Here is an 18,069-nt window from a genome sequence, read left to right as displayed (position 1 = left end):
GTTGAGAATCCGCCTGCTCATGCAGGGGACACGGGTTTGTGCCCCGGTCCGGGAAGATCCCACATGTCGCGGAGCAGCTGGGCCCGTGAGCCATGGCTGCTGAGCCTGCACATCCGGAACCTGTGCTCTGCAAAGGGAGAGGCCATAACAGTGAGAGGCCCGCGTACCGCAAAAAATCAAAAAACGAAACAAAATAACAACAACAAAAAATAATAATAATAGTAAAAGTAAATAGGTATAAATATCTTTAGAGTGTTAACAATTGCCAGGGGCAAGTTTATGGTTTAAATGATTAGTAGAGCTGAATTTCTCTTTATGCTGAATGAACAGATCTATTAAGAGAAAAGAAGATAAGAGTTAGTTTATAATTTCAGAGGGGAAAAAAAAGCCAATCAAAACTTAATTGGATCCATTTAGAAGAAAAAGGATAAACAAGGTACTAAAAAGGCAGTAGTAATTAAGAAGGCATTTAAGGATTAATACAATATACTTTAATATTGTATGTCTCAGGGTAACCAAATCAGACCTAATTTAAACTTTGAAGACTGCAATTAGGAAAAATTTCCACTAATAAGCAAAATCCTTTCAAATTGTTTATTTCTGGAGAGGAAATGTGAAGCCTTGCTGAATACCATTCAGGAAATAAATTGTCGGGTCCAGATGGTTATTCAATACTGCTGCATAAGGAAAAAAAAAAAAAAAGACACTGGAATAAATTTCCTTTTATCAGTCGTGCTTATAATCAGTTCTTGTTTTAAGAGCTTCTTCCGTTTTCCATGAGTGAGACCTGAGGGCTTATTCAAAAGATATATGGAGATCATTTTGCTTCAGCTTTGACAAAGCAAACTATTATTTGAGTTTGAGGGTCTAAGATTCTAGCCCTGATTTTGAACTGGAAAATGAACAGTAGTCTTCCCATTTTCACAAGAATTTTGTTTAACTGCAAGTTATTTTAATAATCTTTGCAGCCTATAACTCATTATGTAGAAATATCTGTGAGTGTTCCATTGCTAAGAGAATGTTTTGCAAAGTGGGACCCCCCCAGACCACTTGCAGCAAAATTATGTGGGAATGCTTGACAAAGTGCAGATTACCCTTTCCCCTTCCTACCCCACTGATATGCCGATTCTGGCTGATATGCTGGAAATGCACGTTTTGGTAAGCATCACAAGTGATTCAGAAGCATACTTGTGTTTGATAACCACCTCTCTAAGCATTGCCAGGATTTACCAGCTACTACAAACTGATTGTCCACACGTTGCTTGGGTCATTTGGCCTTCACTGTCAGCACTTGATCATTTCTTAAAATCCTTGGACTATTAAATGAATTCACATTTAAGGATTGAATCACTTTGTAAGTAGAAAATTATACTACTACATATAATTAAAATAATAATTTCTTACATTTATTACTGATGTCTATGAAATGGGTGAACATACACTGTCTCATGACATTCATGGAAACCAGTGATTGAAGGAGGGGAGGTTTTTCTGGCTCTGGCCACAATATTCATATTTGGTACTTTATTTAGACACTGTTAAGTTCTTTAAGAAAAGTAAAATATCTCATTGGCAAGTGAGGCTGAGATATGTTAATTATGAATGTAAGACTCTGAGAAGATTTAGGAAAAGAATAGAACTTGAGCAGGGTATAGAAATATTTGGAGCTTTGACAGAGGTGGAAATGGCTGAAGAAGGTACTGCTGCAAGAAAAATTAACATAAGAAAAAATACGAAAGTTAGAGAAGTGGAGTTGGCATTTCTATTGTGAGTCATCAGTTACTAATGAAGCACATGGACATGGAGGAAAGGGAGTGAAGAGGAAATAAAGCTATTACGAATCATAAAGTAATCATAAACTAATCTTAGAGGCCAAGCTAGGGAATTTGTATCCCAGTCTGTTTGTACTTTATGAGTAAACATGAAATATGTTTAAAGAGAAATTTGGGTTTTGTTTATTTTCAAAGAATATTAATAAAAATGTTTATTAGTAGTTCAAACAATCCATTATCAGGCCTTTTTCCTGTGCTTCATATGCAACAAGGTATCCATGGAAAGGGAGAAAAACAATTAAGGAAAAAATGAGGTGGGAGAGGACTCTGATATTGGTTTTAACATTCTAGGTAGATCATTCTGACATTTCTACAGTATTAGCTCAACCATTTCTTGCTTTTAGAATGGCTGTGTTTTGAATTCATTGAGGATGAAAGAAACTAGATTTAGGATTGAAGGGCTACTGCTACCGTGTAGTTGGAATAAAATAAAGGCCTTAGCTAGAATATCATAAGCCAAAAAATAAGACTTATGGAGAATGATTAAGAAAATTTGCCAGCTGATTAAATACAAGATTGATGTGTTAAAATCCACATTCCATTATTATTATTAGTAGTAGAAGGAGGAATAGTAGTAACATTTGGTTATTGTTTTTAACTACTGTCATTTTTTTGGGTAAAATTTAATTGTGTGTAACTTTAAAATTTTAACTTTTAAAAGGAGAAAGAGAAACCACACAAACTCTCACCAGACAGAGGCAATATACTAGAAGTTGAACATTCTCTCTATGAAAGGTAGACAGATTACACAAGTGGGATCCTAATTTATGAACTGTTTTGGAAACAGCTTTTATCATGCTACAATATGTCACAGACATATTCATGTATCAATAAATATTATCCTTTTGAATGGCTGCACAATACACCATTTTATAAAGGATCCATTTTTTTTATTTAACATCTTTTTTGGAGTATAATTGCTTTACAATGTTGTGTTAGTTTCTGCTGTATAACAAAGTGAATCAGCTATATGTATACATACATCCCCATATTCCCTCCCTCTTGTGTCTCCCTCCCACCCTCCCTATCCCACCCCTCTAGGTGGTCACAAAGCACCGAGCTGATCTCCCTGTGCTATGCGGCTGCTTCCCACTAGCTATCTATTTTACATTTGGTAGTGTATATATGTCCATGCCACTCTCTCACTTCGTCCCAGTTTACCCTTCCCCCTCCCCGTGTCCTCAGGTCCATTCTCTAATTCTGTGTCTTTATTCCTGTCCTGCCCCTAGGTTCATCAGAACCATTTTTTTTTTTTTTTTTTTTTTTTAGTTTCCATATATATGTGTTAGCATACGTTATTTGCTTTTCTCTTTCTGACTTACTTCACTCTGTATGACAGACTCTAGGTCCATGGGATCAATATTTTAATTAGCCAGTCCATTACCAATGAACATTTGATTGCTTCTCTTTTCTTTGATGCTATGAATAGAGCTTGAGTTAATAGTCCTGTACATATTTATTCTGTGAGTATAAATGCTTGAATGAAGAATTTTTGTGTCAAAGAGTATACATATTTGACACGTGAATAGCTATTGAAGAACTCCACTCCGGATAATTTATAACAACTCACTGACATTTTATTGTTTTGTATATAACAGCATCTGCTTCTTTAAAAGTTGAAAAGTTGAATGACTTTGGTTCCTTCATATCTTTTCCCCTTCCTCTTTATGGAGTTCATATCCATTCTTTGGTTATTAAAACAATTAAAAAATAAACATTTGAAATATGCTTTATCACTTCAGTGAAATTACCAATCAAATGCTCAGAGTATGTTCCCTGGAATTTTGGTGGACAGAGTTCCTAGTTTACTTCAGTACTGTGAAAGAAATACTTCATTGAAACATCAATCATTTGAAGACTTTACTTTTATATTACTTTAATGTAATCTAGGAATAGACAGAAATTTTGAGGTGTCTCATATGTGAGATATGGGTTTGTGGCTGAAAGAGAATGGGCCTTGACATCTGTCAGACCCAGGTTTGAACCCTTGCCCCATCCAGTATCTGAGGAATTCTAAATAAGGTATTTTACTTCATGTAATCTCACTGTCTTCTGCTGAATATTTAGCATCTCATATATGTCAGAAAATAAGAACATAGTAAGAAATCAGTAAATGTTTGTTTTCCTTCTTTTGTGTTCCAGCACAGTGAACATTTTATATATTTTTGATATTAAATGAAAACAATCTTTTGTCTCCTCTAAAAATGTTCTACTCTGATGTGATCTTGTTTAGCAACTATATTGTAAATGTATACAGCTCAAACAGATTGAGGAGAAATATTAATACTGTATATCTATGTCTTCTTTCTAAGTCTGTTGATTATTTGTGGTTTTTAACCCATCCTAAGGCTTTTATTCCTAACTGGAAAGTTGGCTATTCAACTTTTTGAGTCAGAACACTATTCTCTAAAGTTGTCGCTTTCTGAGTAATTCTTCTCCCTTGCCCCCCCCCACACACACACTATGCCCTTTCTTTTGTATAGTTCAGCTTAATATAAACAAATACGCACACATGAAGAGAAGAGTGAGAAGAGTGATACTATTGCATTACTTGCTCATGTTTAAGAATTTGAGTAAGAAGGCTTAACAATAAAACATAAAAAGAAAGTTCTAACTGAAATCAATTGTAAACTATAATTTTTTATACTAAAGACTGGGGAAAACTTTTTTGTGCTTACACAGATCTAATATACTCTAGTTTCAGGAAGCTAAAGGTTACTAGTTAAAAAGCTTTCTGGGATAGAAGGTTTCTCATTAATATACAACAAAGGTAGAAAGTACTTGTTCACTGAGTTTTAATCAGTTTATGACATGGACTGCAAGGCTCCTTCAAAAGGAGATTCTGCTTGACTAATAATACATTAGCAGTAATCCAGTGATCTGTCCATGCATTAAGGATACAATTTATTTTTCTACTGATCAGTTCTTTTCCTAGTAAAACGAATTGTCTAATTTTTGATAGAACTGTCTAACAAAAGAGCTTTGTAGATGAAATTGACAGACCTTATAGGGTTCAGTTTAGTTTCAATGTTTAAATTAGAAACCCTTGTATTAGGATTAAAATGGAAAAAGAGCTGATCCAATTGCATGTCCAAGCAGATATGTCAAATCTGGTTTCTTATGAGCATTGAATTCTAGCGTAGTTCATAAATGTAGTTAATATATGTGAAGAGAAGCGATTCTTAAAGGCTGAAGAAATATTAGATTATCCTTACTCTATCCTTTAGTAAAAGATTCTTATATTGTTGTATCAATAATTATGCCTCCGTAGCAATTATTAAGCTCATTGATGGTTATTACTATCAATAATAATTACTGAATGTACTAATGGTTAAGACTTACATCTTTAATTTTTTTTTAATTTTAATTTTAAGTATGTGTGGGAGACCTTTATGAACAGTTCAGAGATTTTCTTCTCCTTAAATGCATATATATCTTTCCTTTTCTTACATATGTCTGTGTAAATGTTTGTATGCATATATATGAATAGTCCACTTAAAATAATTGTACTTAATGTAATCTGATGTAGATAAAAGCTGTTTTGCACTGAAATGCATGATGTAGTATCTATAAATAATGAATTCTCTGAGTTTCTAAAGGTTTATCTTTAAAAGTACCCAAACTCAGCTACCACACTAGTAAAAAAAAAAAAAAAAAAAAGATCGTTTGTGAACTTTGCTTTCGACATCTAAAGTATGAATTCAGTCAGATGGGGTAGGCTGTGACGAGGTGAGAGAGTGGCATGGACATATATACACTACCAAGCATAAAGTGGATAGCTAGTGGGAAGCAGCCACATAGCACAGGGAGATCAGCTCGGTGCCTTGTGACCACCTAGAGGGGTGGGATAGGGAGGGTGAGAGGGAGGGAGACGCAGGAGGGAAGAGATATGGGAACATGTGTATATGTATAACTGATTCGCTTTGTTATAAAGCAGAAACTAACACACCATTGTAAAGCAATTATACTCCAATAAAGATGTTAAAAAAAAACTGTTAATCAAAACCATTAGAAGACAATGCTAATTATCATATATATATTCTTGCTTAATATTTACAGGTCTGTGAAACATTCATTATTGTGTCACTTTTACCAATGAACACATTAAAAATCAAGTTTAGGTCTTAATGATCATTCGGATATGAAAGAGGAAGAAGAGAGATATAATTTATAACATCCATGTTTTTTACTTAAGCAAACTGATTGGATGATGACATTCCTTATTAATATAGACCAGGCTAGAGTAGCAATTTGTTAGGGTTGGAAGTATAACTAGGTTTGGCTTATGTTTGAGCTGCCTTTGAGAAGACTGATAAAGAAGTTAAGTGGATAATTATTACTACTAGTCTGGGCAGAATTTCTATCTTAAAACTATCTTACTGTGGTGATGTAGTCACTTTTTTTTTGTTTACACTGAATTATGTATGTCTTACTAAGTATTACTGTGAAATTAAGTTTATTAATATACCTCGTAACTTCAAATATAGATATTTATTTATTGGTTGTATTTCGTATGTTATTCAGCATAATTAGTTAATCCTATTTAAAAATGATATTTCTTCTCCATGACATTGTTGAGTACTGGAGAGATGGAAAGGGTGAAGTAGTCTAATGGTATCAACCGACTCCAACATTTAATTTCAAGTTTGAGCTTTTGATTATCATAAGATTGCTAGTTATGACATCCACATGCATCTAAACACGTGCTAGCTTCTGTTTAATATCAAATCAAATTTTGCTATTTATATATTGGCAGATTAGATAGGCATTGCATTATATGAGTTTATATACAAAATATGTTTAAATAAACTCATAAATAAATTGAAAAAATAAATCTGATTGTTAACCTAATTTTAAAGTAGGTGAGATTTATTTATTCTTCTGGTAACCACGTCAGTGGAAATAAACACAACTAAAAGTCTGGTCTCAAGCACTCTACAGTCTAGAAGGGGATAAAATGTGTACACAACTAACTGTGAACCAAGGTAGACTTAGATGAGCATCGTATGAAAGACCAAGGTCCAAGTGGTTTTGATGTCTTGGTCCAATCTCATCTATGGATTAATTTATGTAATTCTAAAAAAGGAAAAATTGTCGGTAGTTACACATGGTCTAGTCATTTTAGACATTTTACTTTGTTTTTAGGAATCTTACTTTGTATGGAGCGATTGAAAGTGTTTTTCCAGCCTTTTCATTGTGATACTACTCAGATATTTTATTAGAAGTGGGAACATTATTACTTCATATGACATAAAAAAAATAAGGAATACTGTAGCAAAATTCAGCTCTCATATCCTTGTTGATGGTTTTCTCCATACGTTATTGCTTATTTATAGCACAGAATGTTTTCTCTTAAAGAGAAGCCTATTGCTGTTGTAGCATAATGTGGCACAACTAAAATGATGATGACTGCATTCCTTCGAGAAATGCAACTGCAGTTTCCAATTTAACTACCTAAGGTGTACATTTGAACAATTTTCTCTTTCTACTACACATAGAGTTGAATGTCACTTTCATAATAATTTGATAATAGGTTTGCTGTGATCCTCTGCATAGGAGGTTCAGTGATAATATATGTAAATACTGAAACTGAGACTTTGCCTTCCCAGTCTCTCAAGATATTTTATAACTATATGAAATATTCAGAATACTACAGTTCTTTATTATTGAATAGAAGAATGCTGTTAGTAATTTCTTACATAGAATGGCAATATTTGACTACTTTTGTAAAATCAAGCATTAATATTCTTAAAATTAGATCAATAATCGTAAGGTATTATATATCATAGATATGTTGTATGTTAGTGTGTGTATATATAGTGCCAATTAGTATTACATAATATATTCATTCACACACATATGCACATGTGTGCATATTTTTTGTTTTTTTTAAGCCAAGCTGAAGGAGGCACTCAAATCTCCTGATTCCCACAGGGTCTTCTGCATCTCCTTAAGCCCCTTCTCTCCCTTCCTTCTTTCCCCCTTCCCTCCCTCATTCTATCCTTCCCTCCCTTCTTTCTACCCTTTCTTCTTTCCTTAGATGATTAAAGTGTAAATAATATATCACTCCTCTTCAAATACTGTTGGGTGACTTGTGCTATGTGCAAGAAACTAGATGAATAGTGAGAAAAAGTTAGATATGTTTTCCTTGTTTTCATGGAGCTTGAGATGCTGGAAAGACAACGTGAACAAATAAAGCATATATAAGTATTATAGAGGTAGAATAAGTATTCCACATTGTCTGTGAAAACACAGCTTAATAGCATTGTTAAATGGTAGCCATTATTTGTCCATAGAAAATAAAATTGCTTCTAGGTTAAAGCACTAGAAAATGATTTGGAAAACATTTGAAAAAGAGTGAGATGAGACAGTACAGTGTTTCAGTTTTTAAAGTACACAGTTTAATTCATTTGAAGTTATTGTTTTAAAATACAACTTTTGGGTTACTGGATAGTATTTTTATAGAATCAGTTTTAATTATTTATGTAAAATGGAGGTGTTAATTAGAAAATTGTGTGTGTAGAAGTGAGAAAGGTAGAGATCCTTCTGGATTCTTTATGAAACATCTGAATATTCGCCCATTGAAAATATATAGCATACATTTTATATTTAAGTTATGCTCCCACGTAGAGGGAAACTATTTAATGTATTAGTGTTCAGCTTTTTCTTTTTGATGGAAAGAGCTATATTTCTTCGGGGAAATTTATGTGGTGATTCATCAGTAACAAGACTGTGTGCTAGATAATTAACTGAATAAAAATTATGTTCCTATGAAACTACCCATGAAGTCTAAAATTCTTAGTTATTGAAAGTTGCTATTTAAATATGACATGTAATGATGGCAGGGTAATGAATCCCAGCACTGGAAAAATAGAACTTTCCAATGCAGGTCTGAGTTTATTATAATGGAAAGGAGGGAAAAACCTATGAGGGTATTTGAGTTTTTCTAAAATTGTTGGTTTTCTACACATAATCTGGGTATAGGTTGGAATACAAGCAAGGTAAGACACTGAAAATCACTTTATTACATGCCTGAATATGTGAAGCCCAAAACTTGTGAACTCTTTCAAGATCCTGATAAAATGTTATTTTTCATCTCTCACATAAACTAAGAAATTTCAGTTTCTTAGGATGGTTACATAAATGATCACATTAGTACAACTCTCTGTTTCAGAAAGCACAGAGCATGTCACAGAGTTACATGTTCACCTTGGCTTTTCTTTCCTACATCCCACATCCCAAGCACAACCCATATCTAGAATTTGAGAAATACTGTAAAGTAAACTTTTTTTAAAACCCCACCATCGTCACCATCTCTACTGTCCCATAAGCTCATGCTTGGATACTGAAATAACCTTTTAACCTGTCTCCTTGCTAGCACCTTTGATTGTATCCTTGCCTCTGTATTGTCTGTTCTCCACAGAGACAAAATGATCCTGTTAACATATGAATCAAACCATATCACTCCTCCACTCTGAACCCTCCGGTGGCTTCCAATCTGACTTAAAATAAATTCCAAAATCTTTAGGTTCTTGTGCCCAGGTACTTCTGTAATCTGTCTGCTTTCGTTCTCCTTTTCACCAGTTATCAATTACATGAAATTTTTTGAAGTACAAATATGTTGTTAGCACCTCACAATTAGGCCAAACAAATGAAAGGCAAATACCCATCTTTTTTTTTTTTTTTTTTTTTTGCAGTACGCGGGCCTCTCACTGTTGTGGCCTCTCCCGTTGCCGAGCACAGGCTCCGGACACGCAGGCTCAGCGGCCATGGCTCACGGGCCCAGCCGCTCCGTGGCATGTGGGATCTTCCCAAACCGGGGCACGAACCCGTGTCCCCTGCATCGGCAGGCAGACTCTCAACGACTGCGCCACCAGGGAAGCCCCCCATCTTTTTAATTTAATGTGAACCATTTTAAAAAGCAGCTGGGACCAGATTCATTTACTGCCTTGGATATTCTTACTTGGTCAATAGGTTGTTTCCTTTAAATAATGTGGAAGTTACGGTCATTAAATAAAAAGGTAGCACCTGTAACATGTAGAGAATTTGATGTGATCTCACAAAAAATATTGCTGGCTGGAAGTATTCTGGAAGCAAATAATTTGGCAAGGTTCAAAAGGAAATTAAGCATAAAAGTAAAATGGGTTCTACTTGCCTGGATTAAATATGTAAGGGCATTCAAGTCCCATTTTCTCTTTAGGTCAGGGAGAAGTGTCCCACTATATCATGCTATACTGCCCGATTAAGTGCTCTATGGAGGGTTTGTGGATTTGCCTTACTTTAAATCACGTTGTAGTGACCACTACCACAGGGAGGATGATTCCTTTCCGTTGGTTTGTTGCAGTGGTGTAAGCCTATGGTCCTAGGTGAATGTATGCTTTGTATGTCTTTCAAGTCGTATTGTTAGGAGGAAAAAACTCTGCCAGGGCAGCTTCCCTGGTGGTGCAGCGGTTAAGAATCCGCCTGTCAATGCAGGGGACACGGGTTCGAGCCCTGGTCCGGGAAGATCCCACATGCCACGGAGCAACTAAACCCATGCGCCACAACCACTGAGCCTGTGTGCGCGCCTAGAGCCGGTGTTCCGCAACAAGAGAAGCCACCGCAATGAGAAGCCCGCACACCACAGCGAAGAGCAGCCCCCGCTCGCCGCAACTAAAGAAAGCCCGTGCAGCAACAAAGACCCAACACAGCCATAAATTAATTAATTAATTAATTAATTAAAAAAAAAAAAACCAACAAACCTCTGCCAATAAAAAGACAAGGATGCAATTATCAACAAGTAATTTTGGTCTCTTATTTTCTAGACAGCAAACATTTGAAATCATAAATAATTCATTAATTTTTATTATAATGGTGATCCTTCTTTCATTTTCTTTCTTTTCACATTACATAGCTGGAAGATTAGATGTTTCATTTATTCGTTTAGTCAAATTATTTTCCAAGCACCTATTTATTATATATCAGTCTCTCTGCTAGGCATTTGGGATTCAACATTATTAATAGTCAAAGTAATTGCTATTGAGTGTACACTAGGCACCAGACATGGTGCTAAATTCTTGGCCTAATTTTCTCGCTTAAGTTTTTATTTATTTTTTTATATGATAGATTTTATTTTTCTAGAGAATATTTGGATTCACAGCAGAAGTGAGAGGAAAGTGCAGATAGTTCCTATCTGCCCTCTGCCTCTATAAACCCACAACTTCTCCCACTATCTACATCTCTCACCAGAGTGGTACATTTGTTACAAGTGATAAACCATTACCAACCAAAGTCCATAGTTTACTGTGAGTTATACCTTCTATGGCTTTTGACAAATGTTTAATGACATGTATCACCATTAAAGTATACAGAATCATTTCACTGCTCTAAAAGTTTTCTGTGTTCCACCTATTTATTCCTGTCTCCCCATAAACCCCTGGCAACTACTGATCTTTTAACTATCTGCATAGTTTGAGCTCTTCAAGAATGTCATGTAGTTGGAATAATATATTAAGTAGCCTTGTCACATTGTCTTCCTTCATTTAATAATTTGTATTTAAGATTCCTTCAGGTCATTTCATGGCTTTATAGCCCATTTCTTTTTACTGCTGAATAATATTCTATTCTATGAATATACCACAGTTTATCCATTCACCTATTGAAGGTCTTGGTTACTTCTGAGTTTTATCAATTGTAAGTAAAATTGCTTTAAACTGCTGTGTACAGGTTTTTATATGGACACAGTTTTTCATATAATTTAGGTAAATACCAAGGTGTTTGGTTGTTGGGTCTTACAGTGAGAATGTGTGCAGCTTTGTAAGAAACTGGCCAATTGTCTTCCAAAGTGGCTACACCATTTTGCATTTTCACCAATGATGAATGAGAATTCCTGTTGCTCTATGCCCTAGCCGACATTTGGTGTTTTCAGCATTTTGCATCTTTACCATTCTATTATGTTCAGAGTGGTATTTCATTGTTTCAGTTTGAATTCCCTAACGACATATGACATTGAGCATCTTTTCGTATGCCTATTTTTGACCTGTGTATCTTTTTTCATGAGGCATCATCAGTTCAGATGTTTTGGTCATTTTTTAATCGGATTGTTTATTATTGATTTTTAAGAGTCCTTTGTATGTTTTGGGTAACAGTCTTTTATGAGATGTGTCTTTTGCAAATAGTTTCTCCCAGTGTATGACTTGTCTTCTCATTCTTCTGGTCATACAGTTTTTATGATACTGCTGTAGAATGAGTGTTATGATACCCATTTAAAGGTAAAGACAATTAGGTTTAGAATAAATATCATCCCTATCTCAGAGGGGTCTAAATAAACTTTACAGATAACTAGAATATACACACAAACTCCTGTTTACAGAATAGTTAACTTTGTGGAAAAGCGTTATTCTTAAATATAGCTTGCACACACCCTTTTTATAAAGCAAAACTGTATGAAATCATTTAAAACTTTCATAAAGTCATTGCTATGACTAAGTTTTATGTTAGGCTTCATTATAGGGATGCCTTTAGTATTTCTCAAAGAGAGTAAGTCAGTCATTATATACTTGGCAAACAAGCCTGATGTGTATATGTGTGCGCTACATGCATGTATCTGCAGATCTCAGTTGACAATGTATTGCTTTTGACATTGTACCTACTTCTAGCCAATCTCATAATCAGATTATTTTAACCTACGGAAGACAAAAAGAAAAAAAGTAGATCTCCAAACTTGAAAATGAAGAACTTTTCTATGAATAATATTCATTATCTTTAATGAAATGGTTTTGCATAATTTATTTGGAATGCTCAGGTGCTGTTTTTGTTTATGTGTTCTTAAAAGTGTTTATAATAGATAAGTAATTAGCAGTTAAATGTGGTGTTGTCATGAATTGCTTATGCTTAATGTATGTGTGTGTATAATTTATTTACAAGTATACTTAGACATGTGTATAAATATAATTTACATATTGCTCATACGGAAATCATTACTTAAGGATTAAACAAGTTAACGAATATTAAACGTGTTACTACTCATGAAATTATACATGCCACATTTTAGTATTTCTATAAATTCTCTTACTAAAGATATTAAGATTAAGGGACAATGGGGTTATTAAAATATCTTTCAGTGCTGTCACCTGCCTAGTTCCACGATATGGCTAAGAAGTATTATAATGTAGCCTAGGGTTGAATAAAAAGAGTGTCCCTTTGTAAGAATGAGTTATCAGAACCTAGTTCATTATTTTCTGCTGAAGTCTTTGATCTAAGACAGTGGCCTTGTAAGATTTCAATTTTGTAACCCTAACCCTCCTTTCATCATGTTCTAAGTGAGGTCTGTAATATCTTCACTACATCAAAGCAAAAAAAAAAAAAAAATCATATATGGTAAAAATTACCCAAAGCACCATTTACATAAGTCTTCTATTGAAAATAATAATAGATTTCAAGACTTTTATAAAGGAGCAGGAAGAGAAGTCTAATTTGTTTTCATTACTTCAGATACCATGTGTCCTTTGTTAATCGCCTGTCAAAACCAAATCCCTTCAGGGGAAAAAGCCCATGAAGTATATCAAAGAGTAAAATGTTGTTAATGTCTGAAATGCTGATTTTCAGTGCTGGTCTTGGTTTCTGTCAGAAAAACATTTCAAGGCTTTTATTTGTATTGCTTCTTCCTGCCACTAATTTATAACATGGAATCTGAGTAATAATTTTCTCATGCTGTTCAGTGCAGTTTCTAACTATAAAAACAGATAAGCAGCCTACTGGAGTGCCCATTTATGATAGAATCTTGAGGCTGGTTTTGTTTGTGTTTCTGTACAAAGATTAAAAAAAAAAAACATTTTTAATTGAAGTAGAGTTGATTTACAACATTATATTAGTTTCAGCAGAACAGCATAGTGATTCAGTATATTTAAAGATTATACTCCATTTAGAGTTATTACAAAATAATGGTTGTATCAGTATTTCCCTGTGCTGTATGATATATCCCTGTTGCTTATCTATTTTTATATATAGTGGTTTTTAAGTCTTAATCCCATACTGCTACGTTGTTCCTCTGCCCTTCCTTCTCCCCACTGATAACCACTAGCTTGTTTTATTTATCTGTGCATCTATTTCTGTTTTGTTATATGTATTGATCTTTTTTACTTATTAGAGTCCATACATAAGTGATAACATACAATATTTGTCTTTCTCTGACTTTTTTCCATTAAACATAATAATCTCTAGGTCCATCCATGTTGTTGCAAATGTCAGAATTTCATTCATTTTAATGGCTAAGTAAAATTTCAATGTATAAACATATCCATATCTTCTTTATCCATTTATATTTTGAAGGACACATGGGTTACTTCCATATGTTGGCTATTGTAAATAATACTGCTGTGAACATTGGGGTACACGTATCTTTTCGAATTAGTGTGTTCACTTTTTCCAGATATATACCCAAGAGTGGAATTGCTGGATCATATGCTAGTTCTATTTTTTGTATTTTTAGCAACCTTCATACTGTTTTATGAGTAACTACACCAATTTACATTCTACCCAACAGTGTACAAGGGTTCCCTTTTCTCCATATCCTTGGCAACATTTCTTATTTGTGTTCTTTTTGATGGTAGCCATTCTGACAGTTATGAGGTGATATCTCATTGTGGTTTTGATTTGCATTTCTCTAATGATTAGTGATGTTGAACATCTTTTCATGTGCCTCCTGTTAGTCATCTGTGTGTCTTCTATCTTTAGGAAAATGTCTATTCAGGTCTTCTGCCCATTTTTAACCAGTTTTCTTTTTTTTTTGAATGGTATGAGCTGTTTATATATTTTGCATATTAACCCCTTTTTGGTTAATCCAAAATACACATATTTTCTCCCATTCAGTAGGCTTTCTTTTTGTTTTGTCATTGGTTTCCATTGCTGTACAAAAGCTTTTAAGTTTAATTAGGTCCCATTTGTTTATTTTTGCTTTTACTTCTGTTGCTTTATGAGACAGATACAAAAAAATATTACTATGATTTGTGTCAGAGTGTTCTCCCTATGTTCTCTCCTAGGAGTTTTGTGGTTTCAGGACTTACATTTAGGTTTTTAATCCATGTTAAGTTTATTTTTGTATGTGGTGTGATGAAATGTTTTAATCTCACTGTTTTACATGTAGCTGTCCAGTTTTTCCAGTACCACTTGTTGAAGAGACTATCTTTTCTCCATTCTATATCTGAACCTCCTTTGTTGGAGATTAATTGACCGTATAAGCATGGGTTTTTTTCTGGGCCCTCTGTTCTGTTTCATTGATCTGTGTGTCTGTTTTGTGCCAGTACCATGCAGTTTTGGTTACTGTTGGTTTGTAGTATAGTCTGAAGTCTGGGAGTGTGATACCTCTGCTTTGTTCTTTTTTCTCAACATTGCTTTGGCAAATTCAGGTCTTTTGTAGTTCCATGTAAATTTTAGGGGTATTTGTTCTAGTTCTAAGAAAAAAGATCATGAGTATTTTGACAGGGATTATATTAAGTCTGTAGATTGCTTTGAGTAGTATGGAAATTTTAACAATATTAATTCTTTCAGTCCAAGAGCACGGGAGATCTTTCAATTTATTTGTATCATCTTCAGTTTCCTTCATCACTATTTTATAGTTTTCAGCATATAGGTCTTTCACCTCTGTAGTTAAGTTTTTTCCTAGGTATTATTATTTTTGATGCCATTTTAAAAAGCATTTTTTTTGTTTTTTTTCTTTTTCTTTATTCTGATAGTCCTTTGTTAGTAGATAGACATCAACACATTTCTATATATTAATTTTATAATATACACCTTTACTGAATTCATTTGTTCTAACAGTTTTTGGATGGAGACTTTAGGATTTTCTATATATAGTAGCATGTTATCTGCAAATAGTGACAGTTTTATTTCTTCTCTTCTAATTTGGATGAGTTTTATATCTTGTCTGATTGCTGTGATTAGGACTTCCAAAACTACATTAAATAGAGTAGAAATAGTGAGCATTCTTGTCTGAGTCCTGAGTTTAGGGGGAGAGCTTTCAGCTTTTCACTGTTGAGTATGACGGGTTTTCATAACGGACTTTATTTTGTTGACATATGTTCTCCCATACCAACTTTGGTGAGAGTTTTTAATCATAAATGGATGTTGAATTTTCTCAAATGTTTTTTTTTCCCTGAATCTATTGATGATTATGTGATTTGTAATTTTCCTTTTGTTAGTATAGTGTATCACATTGATTGATTTGCAAGTATCGAACAAGCCTTGCATCTTTGGAATGAATCCAACATGATCATGGTGTATGATTCCTTTTATATATTGCTGGATTTTGCTAATATTTTGTTGAAGATTTTTGCATTTATATTCATTAAAGATATTGTATTGAAATTTTCTTTTTTGTAGTGCCTTACCTGGTTTTGGTATCAGGATAATGGTGGCCTCATACAATTAATTTAGGAATGTTCAGTTTTTTGGTATAGCTTGAGAGGGTAGGTATTAACTCTTTCTTACATGTTTAGTAGAATTCCCCTGTGAAGCCATCTGGTCCTGGACTTTGGTTTGCTGGGAGTTTTTGTTTGTTTATTTGTTTATTTTTACACATTCAATTTTACTTTTCATGATTGGTCTGTTCACATTGTCTGTTTCTTCCTTATTCAGTCTTAGAAGGTTGTATGTTTTCAGAAATGTGCCCATTTCTTCTAGGTTGTCCATTTTGTTGGTATACACTTGTTCATATTATTTGCTTATTTTTTTATCTCTGTCATATTGGTTATTGTTTCTACTTTTTCATTTCTTATTTTGCTTTTCGGGTCCTCTCTCTTTCCTTTTTGACAAGCCTGGCTAAAGGTTTATCAATATTGTTTATCTTTTCAAAACAGCAGCTCTTGGTTTCATTGATTTCTTTTTTTTTTCTATTATTTCCTGATCTCTATTTATTTCCTCTCTGATCTTTATTATTTCCTTCCTTCCGCTGATTTTGTGCTTTTTTTGTTCTTCTTTTCCTAATTCCTTTATAAGGTAGGGTAGGTAGTTTATTTGAGAGTTTTCTTGTTTGAAGAAGGCATCTATCACTATGAATTTCTCTCTTAGAACTGCTTTTGCCACATCTCATAGATTTTGGAAGGTTGTGTTTTCATTTTCATTTGTCTCAAGGTATTTTTTGATTCCCTCTTTGATTTCTTCTTTGACCCATTGGTTTTTTAGTAGTATTCTGTTTGATCTCCATGTTTGTGCTTTTCCCATTTTTCTTTCAGTAATTCATTTCTGGTCCCATACCATTGTGGTTGGAAAAAATACTTGATACAATTTCTGTCCTCTTACATTTGTTGAGAGTTGTTTTTTGACCTAAAATGTGATCTATCCTAGAGAATGTTCCATGTGCACTTGAAACATGTATATTCTGATGTTTTTGGATGGAATGTCATGTAGATATTTATTAAGTCCAACTGGCCTATTGTGTCATTTAAGACTACTGTTGCCTTATTGATTTTCTTTCTGGAGGATCTGTCCATTGATGTCAGTGGAATGTTAAAGTCCTCTACTATTACTGTATTATTGTCAATTTTTCCCTTATATCTGTTAGTCTGTTAGTATTTGCTTTGTATATTTAGATGCTCATGATTTGAGTGCATATATATATTAAAAAGTGTAATATCATCTTCTTGATTGATCCCTTTATCATTATATAATGCCCTGTTATATCTTTTGCTTTAGACTCTGTTTTAAAGTCTATTTTGTCTGATATGAGTATTGCTAACCCTGCTTTCTTGTCATTTCCATTTGCATGAAATATCTTTTTCCATTCCCTCAATTTTAGTCTGTGTGTTTCTTTAACTCTGAAATGAGTATCTTGTAAGCAGTGGGTCTTGTTCTTTTATCCAGTCAACCACCTTACATCTTCTGATTGGAGCATTTACTCTGTTGACATTTAAAGTAATCATTGTTATGTATGTACATATTGTCATTTTATTATTTTTTCTCACTGTGTAGATATTCTCTGTTCATTTCTTCTTCTTTGTGTTTCTACTCTTGTGGTTTGATGATTTTCTTTAGTGGTATGCTTGTATTCTTTTTTTTTTTATTTCCCTAGTTTTTGTGTCTTTTGTAGGTTTTTCATTTGTGGTTACCACAGGATTTGCATATATTGACCATAACTATATCTACTTGTTTTAAACTGGTAGTCATTTAAGTTCAAGCACATTCCACAAGATCTACATTTTTCACTCTTCCTCCCATTTTTTGTTCTTGATGTCATAATTTACATCTTTATGTTTATACCTTC

General features: G+C 33.8%; 1 protein-coding gene across 8 annotated transcripts in view; it reads left to right on the top strand.

The window, feature by feature from the left end:
* The window catches only part of PTPRD (protein tyrosine phosphatase receptor type D), a 2,143,764-nt gene that overhangs the window by 866,783 nt on the left and 1,258,912 nt on the right, over positions 1-18,069 (top strand). The window lies entirely within an intron of this gene.

Source organism: Globicephala melas, chromosome 6 (genome assembly GCF_963455315.2).
Source record: "Globicephala melas chromosome 6, mGloMel1.2, whole genome shotgun sequence".
Taxonomy (NCBI): Eukaryota; Metazoa; Chordata; class Mammalia; order Artiodactyla; family Delphinidae; genus Globicephala; species Globicephala melas.
The sequence above is the reverse complement of the archived record's forward strand: the minus strand, read 5'-3'. Positions and strand labels throughout refer to the sequence as shown.